The 27,416-nt window shown below is 42.5% G+C and overlaps 1 long non-coding RNA gene across 1 annotated transcript in view; it reads left to right on the forward strand.

Moving 5' to 3' along the window:
• LOC124713682 overlaps positions 1-5,212 on the forward strand; it is a 38,827-nt gene extending 33,615 nt beyond the window's left edge. The window contains exon 3 of the long non-coding RNA XR_007005635.1: positions 5,133-5,212. This is a non-coding gene — a long non-coding RNA (uncharacterized LOC124713682). The remainder of the gene's footprint in view (positions 1-5,132) is intronic.
• The last annotated feature ends 22,204 nt before the right edge of the window (positions 5,213-27,416 follow it).

A 27,416-nucleotide genomic window follows, 5' to 3' on the forward strand; every position in this document is an offset into this window, starting at 1 on the left:
AACGGCTATTCAAGTTGATCTGATAGATAACGAGTCGTTTTGCTTCAGGGAAAGGTAATGGCCCCATAGAACCAGTTCTGACGTTGCGCATATAACCAAACCAAAACTTAAGAAAAGTCACACCACCTTCATACTATTTGTGAACCTAGAAAAAGCGTTCAAAGGAGTACAAGGTGAGAGACATTTTCATAAAAATACGAATGAGCTATAGGGAAAGACAGGAAATACACAGTATGTACAAGAATCAGCAGAGAACAAGAAGACTGGAAGACCAAGAATTACGTGCCTGGATTAAAAAGAATGTGAGGCAAGGATACAGTCTTTCGTCCCTACTGTTCAACAATACACACACACACACACACACACACACATATTGAAGAAGCAATGACGAGACTGAAAGCAAGGTTCAAGACTGACATCAAAATTCAAGGTGAAATGATATCAAACCTATGATTCTCAGAAGACATTGTCAACCTCAGTGAAAGGGGAGAAGAACTGCAAGACCTGTTGAATGGAATGAACAGGCCAATCATTAAACTCTAACAAACACAGAAGAAAGACAAAATTAATGAGTACCTGAAATGAGAATAGCGATCAACTTAACTTCAAAACTGGTAACCACGGAATAGGCGAAGTTAAGAAATTCTGCTTCATTGAAAGCAAAATAACGCGTGGCAGACTAAGCATGAAAGGGCATAAAATGTCAGGCTAGCACAGGCAAAGAGGGCATCCCTGACCAAAAGTAGTCTACTAGTATCTAACATAGGCCTTAATTTAAGTAAGAAGCTTCTGAAAATGCACTTTTGTTGCACAGCATTGTGTGGTAGTGAATCACGGACTGTGGGAAAACCGGAAAAGTATAGAATCAAAGTCAGCCATTGTCCAGTTTTTGTGTTGCTTGGTCCATTCAGGATGTGCAGCGTTATGTGCCACTGTGAGCAATGTCCGTTGTACGGAGTTATCGCAATGTTCGCTCAGTGACTAGTTAAGATGGACTTGAATTCACTGACTGCACCAATTCCCGTCAGGTTGCAGAACGATTGTCACTGACAATACGAGACACTCGTCTCCGGTCAGTGTCGGTTAGGCTGCGAACTGTACTCCGTTTCTTGTAGATACGTTGGGCAATCCATGCTGATACACCAAATAATCAGGCGGCCTCATTCACAGTGTGGCCGTGCGCACTTTCTAACACAATATCTGCAATCTTCGATTATGTTTTTCCGCAGTGATTTCACGCAATCTTTGGCACATAGACAGTTTATAACTGTTGTTGTTTTATGCTGTTCTTTTGTATTTTGTTGTTGAAAACTAAACTTCCGTATATGTCTGTGTCTAATGTTAAGCTGAACAATGCAAGTGGTGTGATTACGTAAACGCTATCTAATAAAAAAGAGCTGCCAGATGTCAAACTGCATTGATGTTAACTTTTAAAAAACGAAAAACTATACCCTAAAAAAGATGACCTGAGGAATTTCGTGTTGCACAGTGCAGTAAATAAGGTTACAAAGCATGACTAACAATATGTGCCTTGCAATTTCAACATACAAAACTAATAGAATAAAAATTCTACATAAAATTACACATCGAATTTTTAAAGAATAAAAGTCCAAATGCTTCTATTAAAAATTCTCTGTAAATTAATGTATGTGAACTGATTAAACAAAATTCCAAATTAAATTACGCACACGCAAATGTAACACCGCACTTTAAAAACAAAACTGTCCGAAAAACAAATGAAATCTGAACCACATTTTACCTAGACTGACTCTGATAACAATTTTTAAAGTAAATCTTAACAGCAAATGATGTTATCGGGTCCTGACTAATATTAAACTGGCCCTAACAAATTTTGTAACTTACCTTGTGGCAACAGAAACTCGGTGCTGCTCGAAAGTCGTGATTATTAAAATACGGTGCGTCAGAAAACCAGTAACTGAAAGACATAGCCTTGCCCAAGTGCAATGCAAGCAAAAACGGCTATGTTAGGCAGACCACGCTTTATGTGTTGGGATCAGTGCAGTGCGGCGACACATAATTACAAAATAAAAAGCTGGCCGCTGTGGCAGAGCGGTTCTAGTCGCTTCATGCCGGAACCGCGCTGCTGCTACGGTCGCAGGTTCGAATTCTGCTTCGGGTATGGATGTGTGTGATGTCCTTAGGTTAGTTAGGTTTAAGTAGTTCTAAGTTCTAGGGAACTGATATCCTCAGAAGTTAAGTCCCACAGTGCTCAGAACCATTTTGCTGGGCAAATATTCCTGAGGTAATTCTGTTCCAACGTAAGTGGTCTTCTTCTTAAGCAGTTCTTGAATCAGAGGGTAGCTAGTAAACCAATTATAGCTCATGATGTGACGTCACGTGCCTAAAATTGGTTTCGCAATTCTCATGTGGACCTCCTTTTCTGCACTGCTTACATCAAAAGATCCCGCCAGCTGTTTCAAACTTCCATATTCATAATATGTATTATCAATCCTACAATCCACTAATGCAATCACCTATAGGCCACAACGAGCAGGTTTACTAGATATAAACTGTCTGAATGGACATCTTCCACGGAAACCAACCAGCTGCTTATCAATTGTGAGGTACTTCCCAGGAATATAGTAAACTCGTGTTCAGAAAAAACAGATCACCTTGAACGACTGTAGATAGAATGTTCATATTCACAGGACATGTACCGCGTGATCAAAAAGTCAGTATAAATTTGAAAACTGAATAAATCACGGAATAATGTAGATAGAGAGGTACAAATTGACACACATGCTTGGAATGGCATGGGGTTTTATTAGAGCCAAAAAAATACAAGAGTTCAAAAAAGTCCGACAGACGGCTCTTCATCTGATCAGAATAGCAATAATTAGCATAACAAAAAATGGTTGAAATGGCTCTGAGCACTATGGGACTTAACTGCTGTGGTCATCAGTCCCCTAGAACTTAGAACTACTTAAACCTAACTAACCTAAGGACATCACACACATCCATGCCCGAGGCAGGATTCGAACCTGCGACCGTAGCGGTCGCGCGGTTCCAGACTGTAGCGCCTAGAAACGCTCGGCCACACTGGCCGGCTTAGCATAACAAAGTAAGACAAAGCAAAGATGATGTTCTTTACAGGAAGTGCTCAATATGTCCACCATCATTCCTCAACAATGGCAGTAGTCGAGGAGTAATGTTGTGAAGAGCACTGTAAAGCATGTCCGGTGTTATGGTGAGGCATTGGCGTCGGATGTTGTCTTTCACCATCCCTAGAGATGTCGGTCGATCACGATACACTTGCCACTTCAGGTAACCCCAAAGCCAATAATCGCACGGACTGAGGTCTGGGGACCTGGGAGGCCAAGCATGACTAAAGTGGCGGCTGAGCACACGATCATCACCAAACGACGCGCGCAGCAAATCTTTCACTCGTCTAACAATATGGGGTGTTTTTTTTTGTTCTAATAAAACCCCATGTCATTCCAAACATGTGTGTCAATTTTTACCTCTCTATCTACATTATTACGTGGTTTATTAAGTTTTAAAATTTATACTGACTTTTTGATCACCTGGTACATTAGTACGTTCTGCAGAAACGATTAACATTTGAAGCACGTCGGCGCATGGGTTCAAGGTCAACATCATATCGCGGCCTAATACCACCTACTCGTAAAATGTGCCTGCGGCTCTCGTTGTCGCTATAAACGGAATGTGATGGATCAGTGTGACTTGAGTAGACGTGCAGGGTGTCTCGCACGAATTATACCGTCAAATCAGTGGGTTTGAAAGATGACGCATTCTTGGTATGAGAGAATGTGATGCACCCATCGGAGAAACTGCTGCTCGTGTGGGACGAAGTGTTTCGGCAGTGCAACGGGTGTGAGCAGAATGGTTCACAGAAGGCCGTAGATCACGACGAGATGAGTCAGGTCGCACCACCCAGACCACACCCCGAGAAGATGGAAACCTCATCCGTGTGGCATTGCAGGACAGATCTGCGTCCTCCTCGGCTCTGGCGCAACAGTGGAACAGTGTAATACATCGTACTCTGTCAGGGGTGACAGTCCATCGCCGTTTATTACGGCATGGGTTACCCGCGCATAGTCCACTTCTCCGCCTACATTTGATGAATGTGCAGAAACATGTCACTGGGAACAGGTATGGCATCAAATAGCGTTTTCGGACGAATACATGTCCTGTTTGTTTGAAAACGATGACCATAATTTGGTTCGCCGCAGACAGGGGGGGGGGGGGGGGGCATCACAGTGACTGCATTCGCCAGTGGGGTGCTATTGGAAACAACCACAAACCACAGTTGGTGCGTGTTCAAGGCACTGCGACCAGTGTGACCTACGTGAATGACATTCTGCGACCTGTAGCCATGCCCTTTCTACACGACATCCCAGATGCTATTTTTCAGCATGGCAATGCACGACACAATGTTGTTGCACGAACACGTGTCTTGTTGATGTCACTAGATGTCATCTTTTTGCCCTGAGCTGCTATATCACCAGACTTGGCGCCAGTTGAAAATGTGTGGGATATGATGAAACGACGGGTGTAGTGCCGTGACCCAATGGCAACCGTCACATATGAACTTTGGAACCAGGTGAACGCAGCATGGATGGCTATACCACAGTACAAAAAAATGGTTCAAATGGCTCTGAGCACTATGGGACTTAACATCTGAGGTCATCAGTCCCCTAGAACTTAGAACTACTTAAACCTAATTAACCTAAGCACATCACACACATCCATGCCCAAGGCAGGATTCGAACCTGCGACCGTAGCGGTCACGCGGTTCCAGACTGTAGCGCCTAGAACCGCTCGGCCACCCTCAGCCGGCACCACAGTACACCATTCGCGCCTTGTACACGTCCATGCCATCATACACGAAACAAGTTGTCAGGGCCCATGGCGGACCCTGTGCCTACTAGGCAATAGGACACGTGCTGGATCGAGGCGACTGAAATGCTAATCATTTCTGCAGAACATACTAATGTGCATGTCCTGTGGGTATGAACGCCCTATCCTCTAGTCGTGCAAGCTGCTCTGCTTTTTCTGAACATGAGTGTACTCTTGAAAGTTTTCTAACACCAAATCCTAAAATTGACATTTTAGAGCCAATTTGTTCAAATTTTTTCTTTCATTTCTAGTGTTTACGTCATCAAATCGGAGGCACTGTCATTTGGAACCAAGCTAGATTGTTCAAGAATGGAGTAAAACATAAGACTTGCTCTTTCGTAAGTTCCCAGCGTTTGCTTTAATATGATGATCGCTCAGTAAGCAATGCCTCACTATCATCATAATCATTTTTCTAAGAATATATGTTTAAGGATTACAGTATTTGAGATAAGGAAACAGAGAGAGAAATAAAATACTGAGGTTTGTATGTGTGTATGTGTGTGTGTAAGAAGAAAAGGTAAAGCCTTCGCAAAAACACACAATTCCTAGATTAGTTTCTAGGAGAAATGACAAGTGTAACGAGTACAGTATTTGGTACACGAAAACAGAGAGAGACATGAAATACAGAAGTATGCGCGTATGTGTTGGTGTGGGACAAGTGTGTTTTGTATGATGGGTTCTACTCCACACACGATCTGTCACCCGACTGATATGTATGCCAAATTTTACCTTACCTTACAGATTATCTTCGGTCGGCAGTCTTAATGTAATTCGCAGTAGTGGACCTGCTACGCAGCGCCACTATAGCGTGACGTGCCCTTTCGACAATGCACTTCTCACCTTCGGCAGGGCTGGGTGCTGAAAGAGAGCTCGGATCTATTCAAGCTACCAAACTGGCGTAGTCGCTCTTACGATAACTCTTCTGTGTTATATTTTTTCACTGTAAAACTTCATTTACAATTGTGGGTGAAACAGATCAGACTTCTAGCTCACAGTAGATCACAATACGTACTGTTTTGACATTTCAGGCTGCATATTCTTCAGTTATTCTGGCATTGACCAAATCGCCTGCGCCCTATGCTCTGTGACTTCCAACTTGTCGATATTCTGAAAGGACGTCTTTTACACTCATCTGCACACAGGCCAAACCAGGCCGCGCACAGTGGGATGTTCCACTAATAACTGCCTACGCAACCTTTCCGGTTTCTGCGAACATCTTTGGTCTCCCTGTGTGGTTAGAAGTGGGTGTACGCGATTGACGTAAAAAAAAAAGAGGGGATGTGGCATTACATCACAAACTTGAAGCCGATGTCCGCCATCTTAACGAGCCCAAAACAGTAAGTTCACCGCATTCGTGCCCCCATAGTTCACCGCGGTGACACTTCCCCATGAAGTCACTTTGATTGTGCCGTATTACTAGAGCAAATTGCCTTCCTGTCACCATGTTACTCATGTAAGCTCTATAATTTTTAGTATTTAAAACAGTTGTTGCGCGCACACGAGAGAATTAATGAACAAGAAACACTCGTCAACATTAGTCTGCTAATGGTTTAGGTTACTTAAAAATGCCAGCAGGCCCCGCCCACTCTCGCTTCAAAACAACGTAAGCGCAACTCTTTTTTTTTTACCTCCATGGTGTACTCAATGCAGAGGAAAATATCATTGAATATGGCGTCAGTTCAAGTGAAGCTTATGTATTTTTTTCGACGCAGAAATATTGTGAATCTTTAAACATGACGCCATTTTATGCGATTCAGAGGCAAATATCTTTGAACACAAGTCATTTTTTTCGCTGTTCAATTGAAGCTTTCATATTTTTTGTAATAAATACAGCGTATCTTTGAACTTCGTATTTTTGAACTTGGCATTATCTTCACGCAGTTCAAATGTCTGGCTGCCTCAATTTAATAGTGCGTTTATGCTGCCATCTCGCTGCTCGCCTGCGTGATACGGCGTTGATGTATCAAGAGTCTAGCCTTTAGGCTAGGCGCAAATTGAGACGCGTATAGTGCGTGTGGCGCATTTTTGTAACTTCACAGGTTCAAATGGGATCGCGCAAATAGCGACGCGACGCGACTGGGACGCGACAGGCGCCTGCGCCAGGTCGCGCGGCGTTGTGGTTGAGGCACGGTTTCTCGCGCCGCACCGTGGGAAATTTGAGGCGGGGTGCGGAAAAGTAGCCCGGCCATATGCTCACATCGGAACGGCGCATGTGAGCAGTGGTAGTCCATACGATAAATTGTGTCTTACTGTGTACTAAATTTTGTTGCCTTTGGGTAGTGTTCCGTTTTCCGCCATTTAAACGCTCCAGCTTTCTTCGTTAGTACATTATACTTTTCTGTTATTTATATCTGTATAGTTTTGTTTTGTTTTGTTTGGTTTTTCTTCTGTCAAGAAAAATGCGTACTTCAGTAACTTATGAGCCATTGGCCGCTGGAAATGTATTATATGCTTCCGCGATGCTTTCAGAACGCAAGAAGGGACAGAGGGCAGTGAATAAGGAAGCAAGGAATATTATAAAATCATGTCATGAAGAAGCAAGCCAGGAAAGTAAAACAAGGTTATCTTCTCGCTGCCTAGTATGCTGGCGTATCTGTACGATCTGTTACAAAAATTTAGAAAGGGATAATCTCCACAGGTGTCATCCCTTTGTGCTCCTGGTAAAAAGCGTCCAAGATCTGAAGTATAGAAGTCTCACTGTGATTACTTGGATATGGATGTAATAATGTAATACGACACACTGTACTACATGCACGTGAACATCACATTTCCACTGCAAGCTAGAAACAGTCGAAATGCAGTCACAAATAACAATGTTTTAATTGGTTCGCCGTGATGAGAAAAAGCATTTCAATTGTTGCATGCACATTATCAGCATTAATAAACTAATTATAAAACAGGCTACACAAATGAAGAAAATGGTCGGTATTATTACGAAAGTCGGAATATCCTAAAAGAGTGTTATGATTAGATATATTTAATTTGTTGAAATGTACTGCTGACAAAGGCAGATCTACTTTCATGACAATGTTTTTCGAACTTCAACTCAAGGCACACCTGGCTAGTTTGTGCATTCCTGTCGCGCGCATTATCCTCCGCTGCTGAGAATACACTGACCATTGTGTTGTGCGACAGATCAATTGTTTATTTTCCTCAATAACAATTATTTTCTTCGCGATCACACATTGTCAGTTTGGCAAGCCGTTGGTGAGTAACCAGTTTCTGACATGTGCCTATCATTTCGCCTGAAGGAACGCTCGTCATTATTTTAATACTGCTCAGATCAAGAGAAGGAAAAAACACGTTGCGTTACGGGGATTCCAACAGAATTGGCAATCTATTTTTGTGTGAGTTGTTAACCTTTTCTCATTCGAAGAAGCATCACGTTTGTGAGTAACGGCCACATTTCTCTTAGGGACTGGTTTAATTGTACTTCCTTTGTCACAGTGTTATTTGCCAAACTCATCTGACAGCAACTATTGCGACAGAATTCCGAAACGGAGTGCCTCATTAAACAAGTAATTGGCACTCACAGAGCTCAATAGCTTACGAAAAACCTCATAGTGTCGGTTTTCAGTAACATAAAAAAATTTCATGTTTATTTTCATACTAGGAAGCTCTTGTTTCGCTAGTTGTCGATAACTCTCAAAAAATTACAGTCACTAGAATGGCTCTGAGCACTATGCGACTTAACTTCTGAGGTCATCAGTCGCCTAGAACTTAGAACTAATTAAACCTAACTAACCTAAGGACATCACACACATCCATGCCCGAGGCAGGATTCGAACCTGCGACCGTGGCGGTCACGCGGTTCCAGACTGAAGCGCCTTTAACCGCACGGCCACACAGGCCGGCACAGTCACTAGAGTGAAGTAAATAAAAAGGGATGTATAAGTACTGATATATCGTCATAGGTAAGAAAGTTCCGTGTGTTTAAGAACTGGCAAACTACTCTCTTCCTTGTGTGCTATCATTCGCCAAACTTTCGTGTCGATGTTTCGAGCGGTTTAGGAAATATGAGAGATGTTGCGAGTATTTCATTCTCGCGGGCGTGAGATCGGAAGTGAGCGCGCTACATGGGATCCATTTTATCGAGATCGGAGGCAGATAGAGACCTCCTCCCAAGTCTAAACAAAAATTCAACATGTTAACTAAATTTCATACGCAGCAAAATATGGTGTAATACGTACCAAACGCAAAATCATAGCGACCCCTAATTCTCGTTGCAAACTTTTTGAGTTTTGCGTATTGTCTTATTAAAATGTGTACATCACAATAAGAATGGTCATTAACGAGATGATGGGCACTTCACCACGAAGCTGACATATAACGCTACAAGTAAGGCAAAAATCAAATATTTTCAGTGAATAGTTTCTGTAAAATCATCTGAGAAAGATAACAGGTTGCGCGCGCTTCGGTTCTGTCAGCGCAGAACGTCGCCAATCGGCGCTTGCGAAGTATGTGTACGTGTCGCAGTTAGAGATCGGTCGAACTCGTTGATTCCCGTGAACTACTTCATTCGTTTCACTCTTTGCCGTGAAGAGTTCAAATGAAGTAGTTCATTCATGAAGTGCGGAAGCCTGGCGAAGTTGCCCAGTTCGCCGCTCAGCCGCGGCTACGCTCGCTTCGCCTCGCTCGTACAATAAAGGTTCGTAATCCTTCATAATTTTACCAACAGATGGCCAACTATGCAGTAACGTGCACGCAACGTTTTACGCTCTTACAGCGTCTGAGCTAACTTAAATAGAGCATGGTCGAAGGGGACAAAGGAAAGATAAACAGAGAAGCCTGTCACATATAAAGAAGGTAATACATTTAATCTTGCTCGACATTTTCTCATGAAGCGGCCAAAAAGTCTTTATCTGCCAAGTGAAACATTATTTGTTGTATTCATGGACTGAAAACTAGGGCTACAAACGAAATGCATTCCAGTTTTATGTTCCTTTTAAAATTTAATCCAAAATAGAGTGAGTATGTTTACCACTGTCACAAAGTCTATATATCTACGTTAAGTAATTATTCAGAAGTTTTCCAGTAGATTTTATTTTGTTGAGAATAATATAACCCTCCAAATTCAAAACGTAAACTGTCACCTGTAGTAATTGGTACGATTTCAGGTAAAATCCCTCTTTCAGTGTTATTAACAAAGCTTTTATTTTCATGTTGGCTGTGCGTGCTCACACAGCCAGTCTCTTCGTTTGTATCTGTAATATTAACTTGTCCGAAAGCGCTGCCAACGGTAGGCTACCGGTAGACGCGAAGTATAACTGAACTGCACAAATAGTCACGGGTAATGATGCCAGCACTGCAGGAAGCAGCTGACGCTGCCTTCCCCGCGCCCCTCACCTCCCCAACCCCTCGCAAACCTATAGTTTCCCACAAACGCCGCGCGATTCGTCGGCTGGCAGTAGAGGGGGGACTGAAGTGAGGGGAGAATGAGTGACGTAACGCCGATGTGATGGGATGATGGAGAGGGGAAGAGAGTGAGCGAACTTGAAGAAAGTGTGGAGTGTGTTATCTGTGAAGAGTTTGAAGTACCAGTTAATTGAAATTGAGTGGCTAGTTCACACTTCACTGGAGTGAAGCGTTCATTCGAACTAGAGGTGGGTCGAACTCGTTCATTCCCGTGGACTACTTCATTCTTTTCACTCTTTGCCGTGAAGCGTTCAAATGAAGTAGTTCATTCACGAAGTACGGAAGCCTGGCGAAGTTGCCCAGTTCGCCGCTCAGCCGCGGCTACGCTCGCATCGCCTCGCTCGTACAAAAAGCTTCGTAATACTTCATAATTTTACCAACAGATGGCCGAACTATGCAGTAACGTGCACGCAACGTTTTACGCTCTTACAGCGTCTGAGCTAACTTAAATAGAGCATGGTCGAAGGGGACAAAGGAAAGATAAACAGAGAAGCCTGTCACATATAAAGAAGGTATTACATTTAATCTTGCTCGACATTTTCTCATGAAGCGCCCAAAAAAGTCTTTATCTGCCAAGTGAAACATTATTTGTTGTATTCATGGACTGAAAACTAGGGCTTCAAACGAAATGCGTTCCAGTTTTATGTTCCTTTTAAAATTTAATCCAAAATAGAATGTGTATGTTTACCACTGTCACAAAGTCTATATATCTACGTTAGGTAATTATTCAGAAGTTTTCCTGTAGATTTTATTTTTGTTGAGAATAATAACCCCCCAGATTCAAAACAGTTTAAACTGTCACCTGCAGTCGTTGGTACGATTTCAGGTAAAATCCCTCTTTCAGTGTTATTAACAAACCTTTTATTTTCATGTTGGCTGTGCGTGCTCACACAGCCAGCCTCTTCGTTTGCATCTGTAATATTCATTGGTCCGCAAGATGTCAGCACTGCAGGAAGCAGCTGACGCTGCCTTCCCCTCGCCCCTCACCACCGCAACCCCTCACAAACCTATCATTTCCCACAAACGCTGCGCGATTCGTCGACAGGCAGTAGAGGGGGAACTGAAGTGAAGGGAGAATGAGTGACGTAGCGCCGATGTAATGGGATGAGGGAGAGGGGAAGAGAGTGAGTGAACTAGAAAAAAGTATGGAGTGTGTTATCTGTGAAGAGTTTGAAGTACCAGTTCATTGAAATTGAGTGGTTAGTTCACACTTCACTGGAGTGAAGCGTTCATTTGAACGACTCATTCACGAGCTCCCCATCACTAATTCGAACGACTCATTCACGAGCTCCCCATCACTAGTCGCAGTATGCGCTGGACCCGCGCGACTCGTGCGGCACGTGCGTGTCGCGCTGTAGTGTTGTGTTACGTCACACGTGCTATAAGCGTCTCAATTTGCGTCTAGCCTAATGCGCAACATAGCAGTTCGCCGCGCTGCTCGCTATGATCCTCGCTAGGTGATATCAAGCTGGATTGTGTTTAGCATTGCGAACAGCACCATACGTCTTGAATCATGAGCTGTGATTGGCTGCGTCAAGGTCACTCTAGCCGTGCTCTGTGTTTGACGGCAGCTGTTCGCTGTTTCCGGTGCTATATGTCAAAATATTGTCTGTTGCGAGCTGTAAAGACATGACTGACATTTTAAACAAGACACTTACTACAGCCGTTTTTGAATGAAAAGCCATGTAGGAGAAGAGGCACGCGGAACATTACAATCACTTCGAACTGGACAAAATGTGGAAAGAAGTTGCAATGAAACATAGAACACGTAAGTTGCACTTAAATATTATTTATTTCATCAGACAATATTTACATCATTAAAATAACAGTGAAGCAGATTCCTTATTTCGACAGCTTCAATAGCAGCTGCTTGTTCCTTCTTGATGTATGAACTCCAGGAAATACGTCTCTGTACTAATGTTCAGTGTGTATTCTTTGTTTATAATGACGTTATGTAAAATGCAAACAACTTTTACGATCAATTCCGCTGTCTCTACTTTCGTTTCAGTATGTTTGTTTAGTTTTCGCCACTTTTATGCTGCAATTCCAAAAGCACATCCAAGTTTTTCGGGCTTGTGAAAGGGCTTTGTTGAACTTTTGTTTCAAGTAGTCCAGACTTTTCCTGGCGTAAGGTTTCATCAAATGTTTGAGCAGAGGGTACGCTTCATCTCCCATAAAGAGAAAGGGTGCTCTGATAGCATTACCTGGAAGGAAGTGTTCCTCAGGAACTTGAAACAGATCTTTTGCCATTTTATCGTACAGAACAGACGCCCTGAAAGTGCTACCATCGCTTTGTTTCCCATATACTCCAACGTCAATGAAAGTGAATTTACAGTTTGCATCACACACAGCCTGCAGAATCATTGAAAAGTAGCATTTATAATTACAGAACATGGATCCAGGCCATTTAGAAATCTGACATGCTTCCCATCGATGGAACCTATAAAATTCGGGAACCCCAACTTCTTGTAGAACATATCAACTTTGTCTTTGAATTCTTCCTCTAATGGTCGCTTCATGTGCAATGGTTGTAAAGTTGCTAATGGTAAAACGTGTTTGACAATAAGAGAAATTGAAGTTGTTCTTGCTCTAAATTCTCCTGCTAGGCTTGCATACGAGTTCCCGGTTGCCAAGAATCTGAAGAAAAACAATTGGTTTTTCTATAATGCTTCTAAAAATATATTCATCTGCTTGTTCCAGCAATATGCAATGTTAAGAAAAAATGGAAAAGTTTTCGGTTGCCTACTTCATGTCTCTTCTTCGTCACGTGAAACTCATGACTCCTTTAGACAACATGTCATTCAGAATAGATGTACAGGAGCTTGTTATGGAACGAGTATAATGACCATTGGGTCGGAACTTCAGGAGAAATGATATAGCTAACCATCACTGTACAGATATTTATCCTTCGACATCTGCATTAAACATTTGCAGCCACCATGGATCCAGTGATTTTGCTCCAGAAACAGCGCTTCGTGACCAACACTCTACAGCTTCCGGTGTGCATACTTTACAAGCAGGTGTCACACATAAAGTACCTGGTGGTAGAGACTACGATCGTCCAGATGGGACAGAAGCAACTATTGTGAATGTACAGACTCACATTAGAACTGTCTTTAAAAAGGGACCAAATAAAGATTTTTTTTCATTTTATTTCACTTCTTAATGTGTTTAGAGCTGATTAAAATAAAACTATGAGAAAACTATTTATTTTTATTATTATTTGTTGCTAGTATAAAAGTTGTTACAAACCTTATAATTCAGTCATGTAACAGAAAAATAATAGGATCTGTCATTAATCATTTGGTGTGACATGTTTGAAGTTAGCACCACAGTTTCACCTGATACTACACGTGACAAATGCTAGACGTGGTATATAAAGTGGATATCAATAAATAGTGACGAAAGTATTTCCTCAGAATCAGCACTAGTCGCTTCTCCACGGAAACTGCTTTAACACTGTTGGTCCGAGTTTTCATTTGTTTAGCCATTTCTGGTCTGATAATATTCGAGATACTTATATGTTGAAAAGTCTGTTGTGACATTCGCCAACTGTCTTAAGAAGCGCTCTGGATTTTTTTTTTTTAGCTTTTGATAGAACCAGTGAAAGTATCCATACTTCGGACCTTCTGCTTTCATAGGATGCACTCCATACTTCCTCTTTTTCCTCCCTGCCATTAACCATATCTTTGCTGCGAACGACTATCACTGTCGTCAGTCGATGCAGGGAACGTGTTTTATGCTTCATACCACTACTGGTAAACGCGATGTGAACAACTGTAGGGTTAACTATCCCCGTCCGCAAGCGAATAGCGATGTGCCAGCAGCGAGGGCATAGAGTAAACACACCAAGATTTCCGGCGAGGTGCGATGTGCCAGCAGCGTGCGGCGGTCATTGATAAGGAGGGCGTGACTACACAGCACGACTAATGAGAGTTCCGCCGCTGGTCACGGAACCGACCGACCGCCGTGTCATCGTCAGCCAATGGCGTCATCTGGATGCGGTACAGACAGGAGTGGAGTCAGCACATTCTCTGTCTGAGAAGTAGTGCCACAAGAACACGCAAGACTGGAGAAAGGAACTGATACGCACACTAGTAGCCTACCTAGCTACATTAGCATCACACGATGAATTCATATTGAAGTATCGACTGCTGTGCAAAAGGTTCGTTAAAAACTGTGGTAGTGCATGCTGTTCATACAGCGTGTCCAGCGAAGAATTCCCTAATTTCAAAATTAAACATCTCAAAAACCAAGATCGATAGGCGAGTGCAACATAGGGTATGTTTATTGTGAAAGCTGTGAGAATTTTAAACAGAAGTTGTACAACAATTTCGAAATATCTTGAAAAGCTGCTAACAGATGGTGCTTTAATCCGGTGTCTATAAGTAGCGCGTCGAAGCTCAGATCAAACAGTTCCACCGTTCAAACGTGAAAGGATGTTAGCGTCCTGACGGAAGAAGTTGAAATATTGAGTACCATTCAACAACGTGTTTTTCTATTACTAGAATACCACAGGTGAGAAAACAGTCCTACGAGGATGTGGCGTAGTCTTCAAACACGAATTAATGTCCCAAAAGGACCTGATGCGAAAGCCATTCACAAGTTCTTTGCAAAATTTCAACGGACAGCCGGCGTCGCTGATGATAATAGCGGAGAATGTTGGCCCCAGGCAAGCTGTATGTACTCATGAAAATGTCGCCACCGTTTCTGGAATTATTCATCTAAATCAAAAGAAACCTGTACGAAGAACTGCAGTAGACACTGGTTTGAAGCGTTCCAGCATGCAGAAAATACTGAGACAGAGCCTACATACATTTTCATTCAAAATCAAAATCCGCCAAGCCATACCTATACGAGCTTTGTGATAGTGGGCTGACTTTGCGAACCAAGTTCTCACACTGACTGATAGTAAATGATTTGATGTTGGCTACACCTGGTTCACAGGTGAAGCACAATTCCAGCTGAATGGAGTTGTCAATAGATAAAAATGGTTCCGAAAATCCCCGTGAAGCAAAATCACTGTATTCTCCCATTGTTACCGTTTGCGTTGCAGTATGCAGCAGAGGCATTATTGGCCCTTTCTTCAAGCGAGAAACTATCACCAGTGAACGTTATGTTGCAATTTTGGAACAGCTGTCGCCACGCTAAAGACTGACCAGACATAGAGTTGTTCACTTAAGATCCAGGTGTTTCGCTTTCTGGTTAAATACTTCGGGAACAGAGTCATTCCGTTGGATAACTGCAAATTTACTGGGGCAGGAATGGATTGGCCTCCATTTTCGTCCGATATGACTTCTTATTACTACTTTTCTGGAATATTGAAAGATGCGTTAAACTGGAATCATCTAACCGCGCTACACGAGCTTGAAACGGCAATCTGTGTGTGTGTGTGTGTCTGTCTGTGTGTGTGTGTGTGTGTGTGTGTGTGTGTGTGTGTGTGTGTGTGTATGTGTGTGTGTCTGGCATCTGAATCCATTTAAGTGGAGGCACTGCAGGTTGTGAGGGCATATTTCATTGTTCGTTTGCGTAAGCTCCATAGTGCGAGTGAACCTTTCGATAAGACTGATTCAATTGCAAAGACTGCTTCCAGACGAAGAGTTTAATTATGAACTCTGATACTGTACGGGCTGCACAGCGTACAGCATCGTCTGTTAGCAGCTTTTCGAACTACTTCGCAATTTCTGTATAACTTCTGTATAAAATTCTTACAGCTTTCGCAATAAACATCCCTTTTGTTGCATTCGCCTATCGATCTTAGCCTTCGAGAAGTTTAATTTTTAAATCAGGGGCTCCTTCGCTGGGCATTCCGTAACATCTAACATCGTGACACACTGCTGCGCAGTGCTGAAGAGATGTAGATGCTGCATTTTTCTCATAAAACCCATCCACCTTCCTTTCCTCTTTTTTTTCAGAAATTTAAAGATTTGTTAAATTGCTTTGAAATAAGAGTGCAAAAATTTTTGGTGTCCAGCTAATTTTATGCTCTCAACAATTTCTGTTTGACTTTTTATCCTAAATACCATAATATGCTGCAACAGAAATATTTTTTTCATTATGATTCCCAGTATTCAACATCGATCTAAAGCATTATCAGTAGCTGATTGTTTTAAAAAGTGTGTTTATTCCTCCAAATTTTTTCGTAAATGGCGTGACAATTACTGGTGAAGATCTAAAGCAATATAACGAAACGTGTTTGGCACAGAAGGACAAAAAAAACTATTTTCACATTTGTTTTCAACAAACTAGTATATATACAAGGTGTGTCATAATTATTGGCGACAACTGACACTAGCGAAAAAAAAACTTTCATAAAAGCAAAAACGTTCCAATAAAATGGCTCCGCAGATAAGTCGTCTGCAAGATAACTTCCAATGTGTGGTTACAGCCCCCCCCCCCCCCCCTCTCGTTTCAGTATGAAATATTGCCCTACTTAGCACAAATGTATTTGGAACGTAAAGTCTCCCACTAAGACCCCATCCAATTTGGCTCAATTTTCACCCATAGGGTGCACGTTAGAGGTTACGCTTTACTTTAGGCTAAGGCGATCTATTTTGTAAAAAGTGGAAGAGGTATGTGGATAGTGGTGGGCATTGAGGATAAGTGATGAGGGTGTCGGTTGCGCTGATGTTAGTGGGAAAAAAAAACAAAATTAGAAAAAAGAAGTTTAAAATCATATTTCTCACATGACTGACATCTTTATTAATTAATTATCGGTTTTGGTTTAGAATTTCATAAAAATTTTCACAACTCTCCACATTAAATTTTATAATGTGCACTGTACGTAGCGTTTCATCTTTAATAAGGGGCGACTTTTCGGATGTCTGCATGGTATTCATTTGGTAGGTACATTCGTCCCTGCCAAACATGTAGCTGGCACTTAGTAGGTAAAATTTTAATAGGGAGCCCGTGTCCGAAAAGTATCGTTTGAAAGTAAAAAAAGTTTCAAGATCGTATCTCTTTCAAATCTGCCGTTTCACGGTAGGCACACAGCGGAGGCAATGAGCTGTGTCTTGACGAACTGTGTGCTCAACAGGAGCCCACGGCATAGGCGATGTTTTGAGAACTCGTCGTCGAGTGCTCAAAGTCTAGAGCGCGGCACATCCATTCAGTCCGGCAGTCAACTGTCGTAGTTGTGAACGTACCAGTTTCTCGCAGCCGTTGTTCAAGTCGGACGAAAGTGGTATGCGATGTCATAATTACAGCAGGGACAGACAACGACCTCCTCTGCTCAGTTTGCGTGTCTACTGGGAGGCGGGAGTTTTGAAAGTGATCTGGTATTCAAACGTCTTTTATATCGAAATGGTACATTTTCGAACACGTGTTCCTTATCAAAACTTTATCCACTAACTACTTCCTACAACCACTAGAATCCTGTAATAGGAATAGTGAAACATTTGTATATTGCATTTTAATTTAAAAGACTTCCCTCCTCCTCTGTTCGAACAGGCCTCGGAACGCCCAACAGTACCGACCGACCGTCGTGTCATCCTCAGCCGATAGGTGTCATTGGATACCTATGTGATGTGGTATATGGTGAGCACAGTGCTCTCCCGACTGTTGTCAGTTTTCGTGACCGGAGCCGCTACTGCTCAGTCAAGTAGCTCCTCAGTTGGCCTCACAAGGGTTGAGTGCACCTGGTTGCCAACATCCACCGGCAGATCCGGACGGCCATCCATCTCCCACTAAGACCCCATCCAGTTGGGCTCAGTTTTCATCCATAGGGTACCTTAACAAGAAATACAAAACTATTGCACGTAAGAGGTTAAGTTTTACTGTAGGCTAAGGCGCTTAGCTGTTGTGATGTTACCGGAACCGATGTTGCCACTGCGGCAATCCCGTTGGTTTAAAAGACTTTGCTGTCAAATAATTCGGTGAAAGGGGGAGCATTTACAACTTCACCTTTTCTCGGTTGGTTGCACTGCCATGTGAAACTGAGAAATGCTCTAGCGAAACTGAGCGAAAAAGATAAATATAAGTTAACAATGTCGTGTCACTGAGCGCACAGTTTTAAAACCAAAACAATTGCTGCTGCTGTACATATTTTGATCTTGATCAATAGTTCATTACTACCTTTCTTTCTCTTTCACTTGCATATACTGCCCCCCTTCTAACAGCCGTGTACCGCAAGTCTCTAGAGGAACGGAAGGTTCCAAATGATTGGAAAAGAGCACAGGTAGTCCCAGTCTTCAAGAAGGGTCGTCGAGCAGATGCGCAAAACTATAGACCTATATCTCTGACGTCAATCTGTTGCAGAATTTTAGAACATGTTTTTTACTTGCGTATCATGTCGGTTTTGGAAACCCAGAATCTACTCTGTAGGAATCAACATGGATTCCGGAAACAGCGATCGTGTGAGACCCATCTCGCTTTATTTGTTCATGAGACCCAAAAAATATTAGATACAGGCTCCCAGGTAGATGCTATTTCCTTGACTTCCGGAAGGCGTTCGATACAGTTCCGCACTGTCGCCTGATAAACAAAGTAAGAGCCTACGGAATATCAGACCAGCTGTGTGGCTGGATTGAAGAGTTTTTAGCAAACAGAACACAGCATGTTGTTATCAATGGAGAGACGTCTACAGACGTTAAAGTTACCTCTGGCGTGCCACAGGGGAGTGTTATGCGATCATTGCTTTTCACAATATGTATAAATGACCTAGTAGATAGTGTCGGAAGTTCCATGCGGCTTTTCGCGGATGATGCTGTAGTATACAGAGAAGTTGCAGCATTAGAAAATTGTAGCGAAATGCGGGAAGATCTGCAGCGGATAGGCACTTGGTGCAGGGAGTGGCAACTGACCCTTAACATAGACAAATGTAATGTATTGCGAATACATAGAAAGAAGGATCCTTTATTGTATGATTATATGATAGCGGAACAAACACTGGTAGCAGTTACTTCTGTAAAATATCTGGGAGTATGCGTACGGAACGATTTGAAGTGGAATGATCATATAAAATTAATTGTTGGTAAGGCAGGTACCAGGTTGAGATTCATTGGGAGAGTCCTTAGAAAATGTAGTCCATCAACAAAGGAGGGTGGCTTACAAAACACTCGTTCGACCTATACTTGAGTATTGCTCATCAGTGTGGGATCCGTACCAGATCGGGTTGACGGAGGAGATAGAGAAGATCCAAAGAAGAGCGGCGCGTTTCGTCACAGGGTTATTCGGTAACCGTGATAGCGTTACGGAGATGTTTAGCAAACTCAAGTGGCAGACTCTGCAAGAGAGGCGCTCTGCATCGCGGTGTAGCTTGCTCGCCAGGTTTCGAGAGGGTGCGTTTCTGGATGAGGTATCGAATATATTGCTTCCCCCTACTTATACCTCCCGAGGAGATCACGAATGTAAAATTAGATAGATTCGAGCGCGCACGGAGGCTTTCCGACAGTCGTTCTTCCCGCGAACCATACGCGACTGGAACAGAAAAGGGAGGTAATGACAGTGGCACGTAAAGTGCCCTCCGGCACACACCGTTGGGTGGCTTGCGGAGTATAAATGTAGATGTAGATGTAGATGTAGATATCGCGAGGAAGTTATTGCATTCTCTCACACACTTGATACTGTCTCGTGAAGTTGACTCGTATCTTGTACGACACAAGCAAATACACTGAAGAGGCAAAGAAGCTGGTACACCTGCCTAATACAATGTAGGGCCCTCGCGAGCACGCAGAAGTGCCGCAACATGACATGGCATGGGCTCGACTAACGTCTGGAGTAGTGCTGGAGGGAACTCACAATGAATCCTGCAGGGCTGTCCATAAATCCGTAAGATTACGAGGATGGACATCTCTTCTGAACAGCACGTTGCAAGGCATCCCTGATATGCTCAATAACGTTCACGTCTGGGGAGTTTGGTGGCCAGCGGAAATGTTTAAATTCAGAAGAGTGTTCCTGGAGCAATTCTGGATGTATGGGATATCGCATTGCCCTGCTGGAATTGCCCCTCAGAATGCACAATGGACATGAATGGATGCAGGTGGTCAAACAGGATGCTTACATATATGTCACTTGTCAGAGTCGTATCTTGACCTATCGGGGTCCCATATCACTCCAACTGCGCATGCCCCACTCCATTACAGTCCCCACCAGCTTGAACAGTTTCCTGCTGACGTGCAGGGTCCAGGGGTTCATGACGTAGTCTCCATAGCCGTACACGTCCATCTACTCGATACAATCTGAAACGAGACTCGTCCGACCAGACAACATGTTTCCAGTCATCAACAGTCCAATGTCGGTGTTGACGGGCCCAGGCGTGGCGTAAAGCTTTGTGTCCTGCACTCATCAAGGATACATGAGTGCGCCTTCGGCTCCGAAAGCTCATATCGATGATGTTTCGTTGCAAGGTTCGTACGCTGACACTTGTTGATGACCCATCATTGAAATCTGCAGCAATTTGCGGAAGAATAGCCCTTCCGTCATGTGTAACGATTCTCTTCAGTCGACGTTGGTCCCGTTGTTGTAGGATCTTTTAGCGACTGCAGCGATGTCGAAGATTTGACATTTTACCTGATTCCTGATACTCACGGTACACTCGTGAAATGGTCGTACGGGAAAATCCCCACTTCATCGCTACCTCAGAGATGCTGTGTCCCATCGATTGTGCGCCAGCTATAATACCACGTTCAAACTCACTTAAATCTTGATAACCTGCCATTGTAACAGCAGTAATCTATTTAACAACTACACGAGACACTTGTCTTATATGAGCGTTGTCGGCCGCAACGCCGTATTCTGCCTGTTTACATATCTCTTTTTATTTAAATACGCGTGTGTATACCAGTTTCTTTGACCCTTCTGTGTAGATAAGAGGGACTGCTATACGTAGACTAAGATTTTGTCAGTTTAGGCGTCCGGGATATGCTGAATGCATTAGGAGCTTGGCATGAAAATTTTATTAACTATTCTGATACTTGATTATAACTACCATGGTGTCGAGAATCTCGGGCAGTTGGCAGCCTTAAGCCGTCCTCTCTCGTGACATGAGAATGCATGTGGACAAGGCGCTGGTGACGTCTGAGCGCGGAATTCACGGCCGACTAAAGATGCCGTTTCGGAATTCCACGTTTCACTACACTGCGGAGCGTGAGATAAATTTAATTTAATTTAATTTATTATTGGTCCTGTAGATCATACAATTTGTACAGCATAGCACATCATGATATAGGACAAGTCAATTTGAAAAATTATGTTAAGATGGTATATGACGAGAGATGACAGTAGTGGCATATAACTCACATAGCAGAATACACATAGGATGTATAGACAAAATATAAAAAGGTGGCGTGTGATGAGAGATGACGGTGGTGCATACTGCACATAGCAGAATACATATAAGAGATACAGACAGAATATGAGTAACAAACAATAATTAAATTATCTTACTAAGTAGAGATATCTACACGTGAATGTACAGCTTACTACAAGTAATTAAAATATTGTGGTACATAGTTCACATAGCAGAATACACATATGAGATACAGACAGAATATAGATAAGATACAATAATTAAATTATCTTATTAAGTAGAAACATGTACAACTGAATAAACAGCTTATTGCAAGTAATTAAAATTTTGTTTCAAGAAGTTCGTGTACGGAATAGAAACAGTGGATTTAGTAGCAATTCCTTAAATTTAATTCTCATTATTTTTGGGTTTTTGCTTGTTTTTATGTCTGTTGGGAGGTGGTTGTATATTTTGATGCCCATACATTTGACCCCATTCGCATATATGGAATCTGGTATGTCAGATTTTTGCCTTTCGGGGGGAATGTGGTCAATAGGATGCGGCATTGTTTTCCATCACAAGCAGAACACAGGGGCTGCCATACTGTATGGCGTTAAAGATCACATTTTGCGGGTTTTGTTTCTCATAGAGTTCACGATATTAATATAAACTGATCCAAAGCATCAGCAAATTGAGGGTCTCTCGAAAACGCGTCGTTTTAGCTACGATGATTAAAACAAAAAAAAAGGGCAGGAAACTACGTATTGGCAGGTATAGGCTTACTGTGGTATATGTTTTTTGTGTTATAACTTGTGAAATAGGCAAATACATTTTTCAGTGTTACGACACAATTATGGACTACCAAAAGCGCGTCTTTTGGCACAGTTTGCATATTAAATATCGAATAATGAGATTTGTAGTTCGTTCATTACACACTGTATACCATTCATGAGCCTCTTCTGACATGTTGAAGCTGTAGCCGAGTTCGCCGGCACGGTAGCTCAGTGTGGTCGGTCAGTGGACTGGGTCGACACCTCCGGGGGTGCCGGCTGGGTGCAGTGGCGGATACAAATGGTGGGCGCGCGGGGCGCCCCCCTCCCCCCCCCCCCCCCTTGTAGGGCTATCCCCATTGCCAACCGCGTCGCCTCCACCAGTCGGCCCACACGCTCTTCGTTCGTTTCTTTCGTCAGTCGACTCGACTGAGTCGAGTTACCGAGTAGTTGCACGCGCAAGTAGCATCGTGTCGAAGTCATCAGCTCAAACTCGTTGTCTCTCGCAGCTGCAAAGTTACAAGTGTGAGAAACTCACCTGGTACAATTGAAGAACGTTCTTTACAGCTTCTAGCAAGCGGTTCGCAACATTGAAGAGTCAGCTAAAATACTCGCTTCAGTCACATTGTCAAACGAGATGGGTTGAGCGACATTATGCTGTTATTCAATTCGCAACTGATCTCGGAACAGTTTGCAAAGTTCTTAAAGAAATAAGTGTTGGAGGGATAGAACAACAGCTGCCAAAGCCAATACTCTCCTTCGAGCTCTCTCTAATTGCGGGTTTATTATCACTCCGTTTACACTGAGTGACATTATGAACATAACATATCCAGTTAGCAAAATCTTACAAGACCCTAGTTTGCACATCGCGATGGCAAAAGCAAAATTACATTCGACGCTCAAGGTGTACGACGACATGAGAGCTAATGCAGATAGCCACTTTGTTTGTATTGTTGAAGAGGCGAAGGCAGTTGTGGAAGAGTTAGACGTGGAGATGAGTGTTCCTCGTCTATCAAGCAGATAAAGCCACAGGGAAAACTGCGATCATAATGATGATGCTACTCCATTTTGGAAAAGAACTGTTTTTATTCCAACACTGGACCATGTTACGACTGACATGAGAGAACGTCTTGCTGAAGAAAATATTTGTCATTTAAAATTCAAAATTCTTTTGCCCTCACAACTACTGAAACACGACGATAATGATCTGGCACTAAACTGAATCAACGCTTAACTGAACTACCGGTCCCCGACAAAGAATCATTCTTTGTGATTAAAAAGAGACTTATGGGAGAGAGTCGTCAATACAAGCAAAGCAGGATAAACGAACTTAATGATCGTGATTCTGTTATGCAAGCGTTGTCTGTTTGTCCTAGATCTGACTATCCTACAAGGCTGTACAAAGTATTTGCATGTCTACCTGTATCTACCCCCCCCCCCCCCCCCATGAACCATGGACCTTGCCGTTGGTGGGGAGACTTGCGTGCCTCAGCGATACAGATGGCCGTACCGTAGGTGCAACCACAACGGAGGGGTAATCTGTTGAGAGGCCAGACAAACGTGTGGTTCCTGAAGAGGGGCAGCAGCCTTTTCAGTAGTTGCAAGAGCAACAGTCTGGATGATTGACTGATCTGGCCTTGTAACAATAACCAAAACGGCCTTGCTGTGCTGGTACTGCGAACGGCTGAAAGCAAGGGGAAACTACGGCCGTAATTTTTTCCCGAGGGCATGCAGCTTTACTGTATGATTAAATGATGATGGCGTCCTCTTGGGTAAAATATTCCGGAGGTAAAATAGTCCCCCATTCGGATCTCCGGGAGGGGACTACTCAAGAGGATGTCGTTATCAGGAGAAAGAAAACTGGCGTTCTACGGATCGGAGCGTGGAATGTCAGATCACTTAATCGGGCAGGTAGGTTAGAAAATTTAAAAAGGGAAATGGATAGGTTAAAGTTAGATATAGTGGGAATTAGTGAAGTTCGGTGGCAGGAGGAACAACTCTTCTGGTCAAGTGACTACAGGGTTATAAACACAAAATCAAATAGGGGTAATGCAGGAGTAGGCTTAATAATGAATAGGAAAATAGGAATGCGGGTAAGCTACTACAAACAGCATAGTGAACGCATTATTGTGGCCAAGATAGATACGAAGCCCACACCTACTACAGTGGTACAAGTTTATATGCCAACTAGCTCTGCAGATGACGAAGAAATTGAAGAAATGTATAATGAAATAAAAGAAATTATTCAGATAGTGAAGGGTGACGAAAATTTAATAGTCATGGGTGACTGGAATTCGGTAGTAGGAAAAGAGAGAGAAGGAAACGTAGTAGGTGAATATGGATTGGGGCTAAGAAATGAAAGAGGAAGTCGCCTGGTAGAATTTTGCACAGAGCACAACTTAATCATAGCTAACACTTAGTTTAAGAATCATGAAAGAAGGTTGTACACATGGAAGAACCCTGGAGATACTAAAAGGTATCAGATAGATTATATAATGGTAAGACAGAGATTTAGGAACCAGGTTTTAAATTGTAAGACATTTCCAGGGGCAGATGTGGACTCTGACCACAATCTATTGGTTATGACCCGTAGATTAAAACTGAAGAAACTGCAAAAAGGTGGGAATTTAAGGAGATGGGACCTGGATAAACTGAAAGAACCAGAGGTTGTACAGAGTTTCAGGGAGAGCATAGGGGAACAATTGACAGGAATGGGGGAAAGAAATACAGTAGAAGAAGAATGGGTAGCTTTGAGGGATGAAGTAGTGAAGGCAGCAGAGGACCTAGTAGGTAAAAAGACGAGGGCTAGTAGAAATCCTTGGGTAACAGAAGAAATATTGAATTTAATTGATGAAAGGAGAAAATATAAAAATGCAGTAAATGAAGCAGGCAAAAGGAATACAAACGTCTCAAAAATGAGATCGACAGGAAATGCAAATTGGCTAAGCAGGGATGGCTAGAGGACAAATGTAAGGATGTAGAGGCTTATCTCACTAGGGGTAAGATAGATACTGCCTACAGGAAAATTAAAGAGACCTTTGGAGACAAGAGAACCACTTGTATGAAAATCAAGAGCTCAGATGGAAACCCAGTTCTAAGCAAAGAAGGGAAAGCAGATAGGTGGAAGGAGTATATAGAGGGTCTATACTAGGGCGATGTACTTGAGGACAATATTATGGAAATGGAAGAGGATGTAGATGAAGATGAATTGGGAGATACGATACTGCGTGAAGAGTTTAACAGAGCACTGAAAGACCTCAGTCGAAACAAGGCCCCCGGAGTAGACAACATTCCATTGGAACTACTGAGGGCCTTGGGAGAGCCAGTCCTGACAAAACTCTACCATCTGGTGAGCAAGATGTATGAAGCAGGCGAAATACCCTCAGACTTCAAGGAGAATATAATAATTCCAATCCCAAAGAAAGCAGGTGTTGACAGATGTGAAAATTACCGAACAATCAGTTTAATAAGTCACAGCTGCAAAATATTAACACGAATTCTTTACAGATGAATGGAAAAACTAGTAGAAGCCGACCTCGGGGAAGATCAGTTTGGATTCCGTAGAAATACTGGAACACGTGAGGCAATATTGACCTTACGACTTATCTTAGAAGAAAGATTAAGGAAAGGCAAACCTACGTTTCTAGCATTTGTAGACTTAGAGAAAGCTTTTGACAATGTTAACTGGAATACTCTCTTCCAAATTCTAAAGGTGGTAGGGGTAAAATACAGGGAGCGAAGGGCTATTTACAATTTGTACAGAAACCAGTTGGCAGTTATAAGAGTCGAGGGACATGAAAGGGAAGCAGTTGTTGGGAAGGGAGTAAGACAGGGTTGTAGCCTCTCCCCGATGTTATTCAATTTGTATATTGAGCAAGCAGTAAAGGAAACAAAAGAAAAATTCGGAGTAGGTATTAAAATCCATGGAGAAGAAATAAAAACTTTGAGGTTCGCCGATAACATTGTAGTTCTGTCAGAGACAGCAAAGGACTTGGAAGAGCAGTTGAATGGATTGGATAGCGTCTTGAAAGGAGGATATAAGATGAACATTAACAAAAGCAAAACGAGGATAATGGAATGTAGTCGAATTAAGTCGGGTGATGCTGAGGGAATTAGATTAGGAAATGGGACACTTAAGGTAGTAAAGGAGTTTTGCTATTTGGGAAGCAAAATAATTGATGATGGTCGAAGTAGAGAGGATATAAAATGTAGACTGGCAATGGCAAGGAAAGCGTTTCTGAAGAAGAGAAATTTGTTAACATCGAGTATAGATTTAAGTGTCAGGAAGTCATTTCTGAAAGTATTTGTATGGAGTGTAGCCATGTATGGAAGTGAAACATGGACGATAAGTAGTATGGACAAGAAGAGAATAGAAGCTTTCGAAATGTGGTGCTACAGAAGAATGCTGAAGATTAGATGGGTAGATCACATAACTAATGAGGAGGTGTTGAATAGGATTGGGAAGAAGAGAAGTTTGTGGCACAACTTGACCAGAAGAAGGGATCGGTTGGTAGGACATGTTCTGAGGCATCAAGGGATCACCAATTTAGTACTGGAATTCAGCGTGGAGGGTAAAAATCGTAGAGGGAGACCAAGAGATGAATACACTAAGCAGATTCAGAAGGATGTAGGTGGCAGTAGGTACTGGGAGATGAAGAAGCTTGCACAGGATAGAGTAGCATGGAGAGCTGCATCAAACCAGTCTCAGGACTGAAGACCACAACAACAACAACCTGTATCTATTGCTACAGCAGAAAGAAATTTTTCAACATTGCGGCATACAAAGACATGGCTGAGATCGACAGTGAAGGAGGATCGACTTAATGACTTAGCTCTGTTCAACACTCACCCTGACATTGGCTGTCCTATTGACGATGTAACTAACCAATATGCCAGGAAGAACAGACGCATAGAATTCATCATTTAAGGAAAAGAACCACAAGTGTAACTTTTTATATCATAAGATGGCTTTGTCTCGTATATGTGTATAATCGGTTTAAAAAAAAACTTTCTTAAACTTTGCATGTGACCTGATTATTTTTTATTGCAGTAAAAGTAAAGGCAGCTCAAGATATCTTTAGCGCCCCCTCCTTGAGATTTTTCTGTATCGGGCACTGGCTGCG

The sequence above is a fragment of the Schistocerca piceifrons genome, chromosome 1 (genome assembly GCF_021461385.2).
Source record: "Schistocerca piceifrons isolate TAMUIC-IGC-003096 chromosome 1, iqSchPice1.1, whole genome shotgun sequence".
Classification (NCBI taxonomy): Eukaryota; Metazoa; Arthropoda; class Insecta; order Orthoptera; family Acrididae; genus Schistocerca; species Schistocerca piceifrons.